The sequence below is a fragment of the Lepidochelys olivacea genome (genome assembly GCF_965140295.1).
Source record: "Lepidochelys olivacea isolate rLepOli2 genome assembly, chromosome: 9".
Taxonomy (NCBI): domain Eukaryota; kingdom Metazoa; phylum Chordata; order Testudines; family Cheloniidae; genus Lepidochelys; species Lepidochelys olivacea.
Window position 1 is genome coordinate 103,107,389 of NC_140419.1, and position 9,904 is coordinate 103,117,292.

General features: G+C 73.1%; 1 protein-coding gene across 1 annotated transcript in view; it reads left to right on the forward strand.

Moving 5' to 3' along the window:
• Positions 1–2,435: 2,435 nt before the first annotated feature.
• The window catches only part of NLGN3 (neuroligin 3), a 133,338-nt gene continuing 125,869 nt past the window's right edge, over positions 2,436–9,904 (forward strand). Inside the window, exon 1 of the mRNA XM_084639119.1 lies at positions 2,436–2,552. The gene's annotated coding sequence lies outside the window, so the exon portion shown is untranslated. The remainder of the gene's footprint in view (positions 2,553–9,904) is intronic.

The following is a 9,904-nucleotide window of genomic DNA, read 5'->3' on the forward strand; positions in this document are numbered from 1 at the left end:
CGGATCACTGCGGACTACGTGGCTCTGGGAAGAAGGATAAAGGAGTTTGAGGCGCAAGTGGTATTCTCGTCCATCCTCCCCATGGAAGGAAAAGGCCTGGGTAGGGACCGTCGAATCGTGGAAGTCAACGAATGGCTACGCAGGTGCTGTCGGAGAGAAGGCTTTGGATTCTTTGACCATGGGATGGTGTTCCAAGAGGGAGGAGTGCTAGGCAGAGACGGGCTCCACCTAACGAAGAGAGGGAAGAGCATCTTCGCAAGCAGGCTGGCTAACCTAGTGAGGAGGGCTTTAAACTAGGTTCACCAGGGGAAGGAGACCAAAGCCCTGAGGTAAGTGGGGAAGTGGGATACCGGGAGGAAGCACGAGCAGGAGCGCGCGAGAGGGCAGGGCTCCTTCCTCATACTGAGAAAGAGGGACGATCAGCGAGTTATCTCAAGTGCCTATACACAAATGCAAGAAGCCTGGGAAACAAGCAGGGAGAACTGCAAGTCCTGGCACAGTCAAGGAATTATGATGTGATTGAAATAACAGGGACTTGGTGGGGTAACTCACATGACTGGAGCACTGTCATGGATGGATATAAGCTGTTCAGGAAGGACAGGCAGGGCAGAAAAGGTGGGGGAATCATAGAATCATAGAATATCAGGGTTGGAAGGGACCCCAGAAGGTCATCTAGTCCAACCCCCTGCTCGAAGCAGGACCAATTCCCAGTTAAATCATCCCAGCCAGGGCTTTGTCAAGCCTGACCTTAAAAACCTCTAAGGAAGGAGATTCTACCACCTCCCTAGGTAACGCATTCCAGTGTTTCACCACCCTCTTAGTGAAAAAGTTTTTCCTAATATCCAATCTAAACCTCCCCCACTGCAACTTGAGACCATTACTCCTCGTTCTGTCATCTGCTACCATTGAGAACAGTCTAGATCCATCCTCTTTGGAACCCCCTTTCAGGTAGTTGAAAGCAGCTATCAAATCCCCCCTCATTCTTCTCTTCTGCAGGCTAAACAATCCCAGCTCCCTCAGCCTCTCCTCATAACTCATGTGTTCCAGTCCCCTAATCATTTTTGTTGCCCTTCGCTGGACTCTCTCCAATTTATCCACATCCTTCTTGAAGTGTGGGGCCCAAAACTGGACACAGTACTCCAGATGAGGCCTCACCAATGTCGAATAGAGGGGAACGATCACGTCCCTCGATCTGCTCGCTATGCCCCTACTTATACAGCCCAAAATGCCATTGGCCTTCTTGGCAACAAGGGCACACTGTTGACTCATATCCAGCTTCTTGTCCACTGTCACCCCTAGGTCCTTTTCCGCAGAACTGCTGCCGAGCCATTCGGTCCCTAGTCTGTAGCGGTGCATGGGATTCTTCCGTCCTAAGTGCAGGACCCTGCACTTATCCTTATTGAACCTCATCAGATTTCTTTTGGCCCAATCCTCCAATTTGTCTAGGTTCTTCTGTATCCTATCCCGCCCCTCCAGCGTATCTACCACTCCTCCCAGTTTAGTATCATCCGCAAATTTGCTGAGAGTGCAATCCACACCATCCTCCAGATCATTTATGAAGATATTGAACAAAACTGGCCCCAGGACCGACCCCTGGGGCACTCCACTTGACACCGGCTGCCAACTAGACATGGAGCCATTGATCACTACCCGTTGAGCCCGACAATCTAGCCAACTTTCTACCCACCTTATAGTCCATTCATCCAGCCCATACTTCCTTAACTTGCTGACAAGAATACTGTGGGAGACCGTGTCAAAAGCTTTGCTAAAGTCAAGAAACAATACATCCACTGCTTTGCATGCTGGAAATGACCCACCTGATGATCACTTTAGATAAGCTATTACCAGCTGGACAGTGGGGTGGGAGGAGGTATTTTTTCATATTCTCTGTGTATATATAAAGTCTGCTACAGTTTCCACGGCATGCATCCGATGAAATGAGCTGTAGCTCACGAAAGCTCATGCTCAAATAAATTGGTTAGTCTCTAAGGTGCCACAAGTACTCCTTTTCCTTTTGCGAATACAGACTAACACGGCTGTTACTCTGAAACCTGGCTTAACAGTGAAATCCTTGCTGATCTTCAACACAAAAAAGAAGCTTACAAGAAGTGGCAGACTGGACAAATGACCAGGGAAGAGTTTAAAAATATTGCTCGGGCATGCAGGAGTGAAATCAGGAAGGCCAAATCACACCATGCAGCTCGCAAGAGATGTCAAGAGTAACAAGAAGGGTTTCTTCAGGTATGTTGGCAACAAGAAGAAAGCCAAGGAATGTGTGGGCCCCTTCATGAATGATGGAGGCAACCTAGTGACAGAGGATGTGGAAAAAGCTAATGTACTCAATGCTTTTTTTGTCTCTGTCTTCACGAACAAGGTCAGCTCCCAGACTACTGCGCTGGGCAGCACAGCATGGGGAGGAGGTGGCCAGCCCTCTGCGGAGAAAGAAGTGGTTCGGGACTATGTAGAAAAGCTGGACGAGCACTAGTCCATGGGACCGGATGTGCTGCATCCGAGAGCGCTAAAGGAGTTGGCGGATGGGAATGATGGCACTGGTGCGGGAGCCGTGGGGGGGTCGGTGCGGGGGGGCTGGGGGCAGGCTGGGAGGGAGCCGTGGGGGGGTCGGTGCGAGGGGGCTGGGGGGCAGGCTGGTGAGGGAGCCATGGGGGGGGATCGTTGCTGGGAGCAGGCTGGTGAGGGAGCCGTGGGGGGGTCGGTGCGGGGGGGCGGGGGGGGCAGGCTGGAGAGGGAGCCGTGGGGGGGTCGGTGCGGGGGGGCTGGGGGCAGGCTGGTGAGGGAGCTGTGGGGGGGGTCGGTGCGGGGGGGCTGGGGGGGCAGGCTGGGAGGGAGCCTGGGGGGGGGTCGGTGCGGGGGGGCTGGGGACAGGCTGGTGAGGGATCCGTGGGGGGGGGTCGGTGCGGGGGGGCTGGGGGGGCAGGCTGGAGAGGGAGCCGTGGGGGGGTCGGTGCAGGGGGGCTGGGGGGGCAGGCTGGAGAGGGAGCCGTGGGGGGGTCGGTGCGGGGGGGCTGGGGGGGCAGGCTGGAGAGGGAGCCGTGGGGGGGTCGGTGCGGGGGGGCTGGGGGGGCAGGCTGGGAGGGAGCCGTGGGGGGGGTCGGTGCGGGGGGGCTGGGGGGGCAGGCTGGGAGGGAGCCGTGGGGGGGGGTCGGTGCGGGGGGGCTGGGGGGGCAGGCTGGGAGGGAGCCGTGGGGGGGGGTCGGTGCTGGGAGGGAGCCGTGGGGGGGTCGGTGCGGGGGGGCTGGGGAGGGAGCCGTGGGGGGGTCGGGGCTGGGGGGGCTGGGGGGGCAGGCTGGGAGGGAGCCATGGGGGGGTCGGTGCTGGGGGCAGGCTGGGAGGGAGCCGTGGGGGGGTCGGTGTGGGGGGGCTGGGGGCAGGCTGGGAGGGAGCCGTGGGGGGGTCGGTGCGGGGGGGCTGGGGGGCAGGCTGGGGAGGGAGCCGTGGGGGAGTCGGGGCTGGGGGGGCTGCGGAGGGAGCCGTGGGGGGGTCGGGGCTGGGGGGGCTGGGGGGGGCAGGCTGGGAGGGAGCCATGGGGGGGTCGGTGCTGGGGGCAGGCTGGGGGGCAGGCTGTGAGGGAGCCGTGGGGGGGTCGGTGCTGGGGGCAGGCTGGGAGGGAGCCGTGGGGGGGTCGGTGCGGGGGGGCAGGGGGGGCAGGCTGGGAGGGAGCCGTGGGGGGGTCGGTGCGGGGGGGCTGGGGGGGCAGGCTGGGAGGGAGCCGTGGGGGGGTCGGTGCGGGGGGGCTGGGGGCAGGCTGGGAGGGAGCCGTGGGGGGGTCGGTGCGGGGGGGCTGGGGAGGGAGCCGTGGGGGGGTCGGGGCTGGGGGGGCTGGGGGGGCAGGCTGGGAGGGAGCCATGGGGGGGTCGGTGCTGGGGGCAGGCTGGGAGGGAGCCGTGGGGGGGTCGGTGTGGGGGGGCTGGGGGCAGGTTGGGAGGGAGCCGTGGGGGGGTCGGTGCGGGGGGGCTGGGGGGGCATGCTGGGAGGGAGCCGTGGGGGGGTCGGTGCGGGGGGGCTGGGGGGCAGGCTGGGAGGGAGCCGTGGGTGGGGTCGGGGCTGGGGGGGCAGGCTGGGAGGGAGCCGTGGGGGGGTCGGGGCTGGGGGGCTGGGGAGGGAGCCGTGGGGGGGTCGGGGCTGGGGGGGCTGGGGGGGGCAGGCTGGGAGGGAGCCATGGGGGGGTCGGTGCTGGGGGCAGGCTGGGAGGGAGCCGTGGGGGGGTCGGTGCGGGGGGGCTGGGGGGGCAGGCTGGGAGGGAGCCGTGGGGGGGTCGGTGCGGGGGGCTGGGGGGGCAGACTGGTGAGGGAGCCGTGGGGGGGTCGGTGCGGGGGGGCTGGGGGGCAGGCTGGTGAGGGAGCCGTGGGGGGGTCGGTGCGGGGGGGCTGGGGGGCAGGCTGGTGAGGGAGCCGTGGGGGGGTCGGTGCGGGGGGGCTGGGGGGGCAGGCTGGGAGGGAGCCGTGGGGGGGTCGGTGCGGGGGGGTTGGGGGGCAGGCTGGGAGGGAGCCGTGGGGGGGTCGGTGCGGGGGGGCTGGGGGGCAGGCTGGTGAGGGAGCCGTGGGGGGGTCGGTGCGGGGGGGCTGGGGGGCAGGCTGGTGAGGGAGCCGTGGAGGGGTCGGTGCGGGGGGGCTGGGGGTCAGGCTGGTGAGGGAGCCGTGGGGGGGTCGGTGCGGGGGGGCTGGGGGGGCAGGCTGGGAGGGAGCCGTGGGGGGGTCGGTGGGGGGGGTTGGGGGGCAAGCTGGAGAGGGAGCCGTGGGGGGGTTGGTGCGGGGGGGCTGGGGCGGCAGGCTGGAGAGGGAGCCGTGGGGGGGTCGGTGCGGGGGGGCTGGGGGCAGGCTGGGAGGGAGCCGTGGGGGGGGTCGGTGCGGGGGGGCTGGGGGGGCAGGCTGGTGAGGAGCCGTGGGGGGGTCGGTGCGGGGGGGCTGGGGGCAGGCTGGGAGGGAGCCGTGGGGGGGGTCGGTGCGGGGGGGCTGGGGGGGCAGGCTGGTGAGGAGCCGTGGGGGGGGTCGGTGCGGGGGGCAGGCTGGGAGGGAGCCGTGGGGGGGTCGGTGCGGGGGGCTTGGGGGGCAGGCTGGTGAGGGAGCCGTGGGGGGGGTCGGTGCGGGGGGGCTGGGGGGCAGGCTGGTGAGGGAGCCGTGGGGGGGTCGGTGCGGGGGGGCTGGGAGGGAGCCGTGGGGGGGTCGGTGTGGGGGGGCTGGGGGCAGGCTGGGAGGGAGCCGTGGGGGGGTCGGTGCGGGGGGGCTGGGGGGGCAGGCTGGGAGGGAGCCATGGGGGGGTCGGTGCTGGGGGCAGGCTGGGAGGGAGCCGTGGGGGGGACGGTGTGGGGGGGCTGGGGGGCAGGCTGGGAGGGAGCCGTGGGGGGGTCGGTGCTGGGGGCAGGCTGGTGAGGGAGCCGTGGGGGGGTCGGTGCGGGGGGGCTGGGGGGGCAGGCTGGAGAGGGAGCCGTGGGGGGGTCGGTGCGGGGGGGCTGGGGGCAGGCTGGTGAGGGAGCCGTGGGGGGGTCGGTGCGGGGGGGCTGTGGGGGCAGGCTGGGAGGGAGCCGTGGGGGGGGTCGGTGAGGGGGGCTGGGGGGGCAGGCTGGGAGGGAGCCGTGGGGGGGGGTCGGTGCGGGGGGGCTGGGGGGCAGGCTGGGAGGGAGCCGTGGGGGGGGGTCGGTGCGGGGGGCCTGGGGGGGCAGGCTGGGAGGGGAGCCGTGGGGGGGTCGGTGCGGGGGGGCTGGGGGGCAGGCTGGGAGGGAGCCGTGGGTGGTGTCGGGGCTGGGGGGGCAGGCTGGGAGGGAGCCGTGGGGGGGTCGGGGCTGGGGGGCTGGGGAGGGAGCCGTGGGGGTGTCGGTGCGGGGGGGCTGGGGGCAGGCTGGGAGGGAGCCGTGGGGGGGGTCGGTGCGGGGGGGCTGGGGGGGCAGGCTGGGAGGGAGCCGTGGGGGGGGTCGGTGCGGGGGGGCTGGGGGGCAGGCTGTGAGGGAGCCGTGGGGGGGTCGGTGCTGGGGGCAGGCTGGGAGGGAGCCGTGGGGGGGTCGGTGCAGGGGGGCTGGGGGGGCAGGCTGGGAGGGAGCCGTGGGGGGGTTGGTGCGGGGGGGCTGGGGGGCAGGCTGGGAGGGAGCCGTGGGTGGTGTCGGGGCTGGGGGGGCTGGGGAGGGAGCCGTGGGGGGTCGGGGCTGGGGGGGGCAGGCTGGGAGGGAGCCATGGGGGGGGTCGGTGCGGGGGGCAGGCTGGGAGGGAGCCGTGGGGGGGTCGGTGCGGGGGGGCTGGAGGGAGCCGTGGGGGGGTCGGTGCGGGGGGGTCGGTGCGGGAGCCGTGGGGGGGTCGGTGTGGGAGGGCTGGGGGCAGGCTGGGAGGGAGCCGTGGGGGGGCTGGGAGGGAGCCGTGGGGGGGTCGGTGCGGGGGGGCTGGGAGGGAGCCGTGGGGGGGTCGGTGTGGGGGGGCTGGGGGCAGGCTGGGAGGGAGCCGTGGGGGGTCGGTGCGGGGGGGCTGGGGGGGGCAGGCTGGAGGGAGCCATGGGGGGGGTCGGTGCTGGGGGCAGGCTGGGAGGGAGCCGTGGGGGGGGTCGGTGCGGGGGGGCTGGGGGGCAGGCTGGGAGGGAGCCGTGGGGGGTCGGTGCGGGGGGGCTGGGGGGGCAGACTGGTGAGGGAGCCGTGGGGGGGTCGGTGCGGGGGGGCTGGGGGGCAGGCTGGTGAGGGAGCCGTGGGGGGGTCGGTGCGGGGGGCTGGGGGGGCAGGCTGGGAGGGAGCCGTGGGGGGTCGGTGCGGGGGGGTTGGGGGGCAGGCTGGGAGGGAGCCGTGGGGGGGTCGGTGCGGGGGGGCTGGGGGGCAGGCTGGTGAGGGAGCCGTGAGGGGGTCGGTGCGGGGGGGCTGGGGGGGCAGGCTGTGAGGGAGCCGTGGGGGGGTCGGTGGGGGGGTTGGGGGGCAGGCTGGAGAGGGAGCCGTGGGGGGGTCGGTGCGGGGGGGCTGGGGGGGCAGGCTGGAGAGGGAGCCGTGGGGGGGGTCGGTGCGGGGGGGCTGGGGGGGCAGGCTGGAGAGGGAGCCGTGGGGGTGGTCGGTGCGGGGGGGCTGGGGGGCAGGCTGGTGAGGAGCCGTGGGGGGAGTCGGTGCGGGGGGCAGGCTGGGAGGGAGCCGTGGGGGGGTCGGTGCGGGGGGGTTGGGGGCAGGCTGGTGAGGGAGCCGTGGGGGGGTCGGTGCGGGGGGGCTGGGGGCAGGCTGGTGAGGGAGCCGTGGGGGGGTCGGTGCGGGGGGGCTGGGAGGGAGCCGTGGAGGGGTCGGTGTGGGGGGGCTGGGGGGCAGGCTCGGAGGGAGCCGTGGGGGGGTCGGTGCGGGGGGGCTGGGGGCAGGCTGGGAGGGAGCCGTGGGGGGGTCGGTGCGGGGGGCAGGCTGGTGAGGGAGCCGTGGGGGGGTCGGTGCGGGGGGGCTGGGGGCAGGCTGGGAGGGAGCCGTGGGGGGGTCGGTGCGGGGGGGCTGGTGAGGGAGCCGTGGGGGGGTCGGTGCGGGGGGGCTGGGAGGCAGGCTGGGAGGGAGCCGTGGGGGGGTCGGTGCGGGGGGCAGGCTGGTGAGGGAGCCGTGGGGGGGTCGGTGCGGGGGGCAGGCTGGGAGGGAGCCGTGGGGGGTCGGTGCGGGGGGCAGGCTGGTGAGGGAGCCGTGGGGGGGTCGGTGCGGGGGGCAGGCTGGTGAGGGAGCCGTGGGGGGGTCGGTGCGGGGGGCTGGGGGCAGGCTGGGAGGGAGCCGTGGGGGGGGTCGGTGCGAGGGGGGCTGGGAGGGAGCCGTGGGGGGGTCGGTGCGGGGGGGCTGGTGAGGGAGCCGTGAGGGGGTCGGTGTGGGGGGGCTGGGGGCAGGCTGGGAGGGAGCCGTGGGGGGGTCGGTGCGGGGGGGCTGGGGGGCAGGCTGGGAGGGAGCCGTGGGGGGGTCGGTGCGGGGGGCAGGCTGGTGAGGGAGCCGTGGGGGGGTCGGTGCGGGGGGGCTGGGGACAGGCTGGGAGGGAGCCGTGGGGGGGTCGGTGCGGGGGGGCTGGGAGGGAGCCGTGGGGGGGTCGGTGCGGGGGGGCTGGTGAGGGAGCCGTGAGGGGGTCGGTGTGGGGGGGCTGGGGGCAGGCTGGGAGGGAGCCGTGGGGGGGTCGGTGCGGGGGGGCTGGGGGGCAGGCTGGGAGGGAGCCGTGGGGGGGTCGGTGCGGGGGGCAGGCTGGTGAGGGAGCCGTGGGGGGGTCGGTGCGGGGGGGCTGGGGGCAGGCTGGAGGGAGCCGTGGGGGGGTCGGTGCGGGGGGGCTGGGAGGGAGCCGTGGGGGGTCGGTGTGGGGGGGCTGGGGGCAGGCTGGGAGGGAGCCGTGGGGGGGTCGGTGCGGGGGGGCTGGGAGGGAGCCGTGGGGGGGTCGGTGTGGGGGGGCTGGGGGGCAGGCTCGGAGGGAGCCGTGGGGGGGTCGGTGCGGGGGGGCTGGAGGGAGCCGTGGGGGGTCGGTGCGGGGGCAGGCTGGTGAGGGAGCCGTGGGGGGGTCGGTGCGGGGGGGCTGGGGGCAGGCTGGGAGGGAGCCGTGGGTGGGGTCGGGGCTGGGGGGCAGGCTGGGAGGGAGCCGTGGGGGGGTCGGGGCTGGGGGCTGGGGAGGGAGCCGTGGGGGGGTCGGGGCTGGGGGGGCTGGGGGGGCAGGCTGGGAGGGAGCCATGGGGGGGTCGGTGCTGGGGGCAAGCTGGGAGGGAGCCGTGGGGGGTCGGTGCGGGGGGGCTGGGGGGGCAGGCTGGGAGGGAGCCGTGGGGGGGTCGGTGCGGGGGGGCTGGGGGGGCAGACTGGTGAGGGAGCCGTGGGGGGGTCGGTGCGGGGGGGCTGGGGGGGCAGGCTGGTGAGGGAGCCGTGGGGGGGTCGGTGCGGGGGGGCTGGGGGGCAGGCTGGTGAGGGAGCCGTGGGGGGTCGGTGCGGGGGGGCTGGGGGGGCAGGCTGGGAGGGAGCCGTGGGGGGGTCGGTGCGGGGGGGTTGGGGGGCAGGCTGGGAGGGAGCCGTGGGGGGGTCGGTGCGGGGGGGCTGGGGGCAGGCTGGTGAGGGAGCCGTGGGGGGGTCGGTGCGGGGGGGCTGGGGGGCAGGCTGGTGAGGGAGCCGTGGGGGGGTCGGTGCGGGGGGGCTGGGGTCAGGCTGGTGAGGGAGCCGTGGGGGGGTCGGTGCGGGGGGCTGGGGGGGCAGGCTGGGAGGGAGCCGTGGGGGGTCGGTGGGGGGGGGGTTGGGGGGCAAGCTGGAGAGGGAGCCGTGGGGGGGTTGGTGCGGGGGGCTGGGGCGGCAGGCTGGAGAGGGAGCCGTGGGGGGTCGGTGCGGGGGGGCTGGGGGCAGGCTGGGAGGGAGCCGTGGGGGGGGTCGGTGCGGGGGGGCTGGGGGGGCAGGCTGGTGAGGAGCCGTGGGGGGGTCGGTGCGGGGGGGCTGGGGGCAGGCTGGGAGGGAGCCGTGGGGGGGGTCGGTGCGGGGGGGCTGGGGGGGCAGGCTGGTGAGGAGCCGTGGGGGGGGTCGGTGCGGGGGGCAGGCTGGGAGGGAGCCGTGGGGGGTCGGTGCGGGGGCTTGGGGGGCAGGCTGGTGAGGGAGCCGTGGGGGGGTCGGTGCGGGGGGGGCTGGGGGGCAGGCTGGTGAGGGAGCCGTGGGGGGGTCGGTGCGGGGGGGCTGGGAGGGAGCCGTGGGGGGGTCGGTGTGGGGGGGCTGGGGGCAGGCTGGGAGGGAGCCGTGGGGGGGTCGGTGCGGGGGGGCTGGGGGGGCAGGGCTGGGAGGGAGCCATGGGGGGGTCGGTGCTGGGGGCAGGCTGGGAGGGAGCCGTGGGGGGGACGGTGTGGGGGGGCTGGGGGGCAGGCTGGGAGGGAGCCGTGGGGGGGTCGGTGCTGGGGGCAGGCTGGTGAGGGAGCCGTGGGGGGGTCTGTGCGGGGGGGCTGGGGGGCAGGCTGGAGAGGGAGCCGTGGA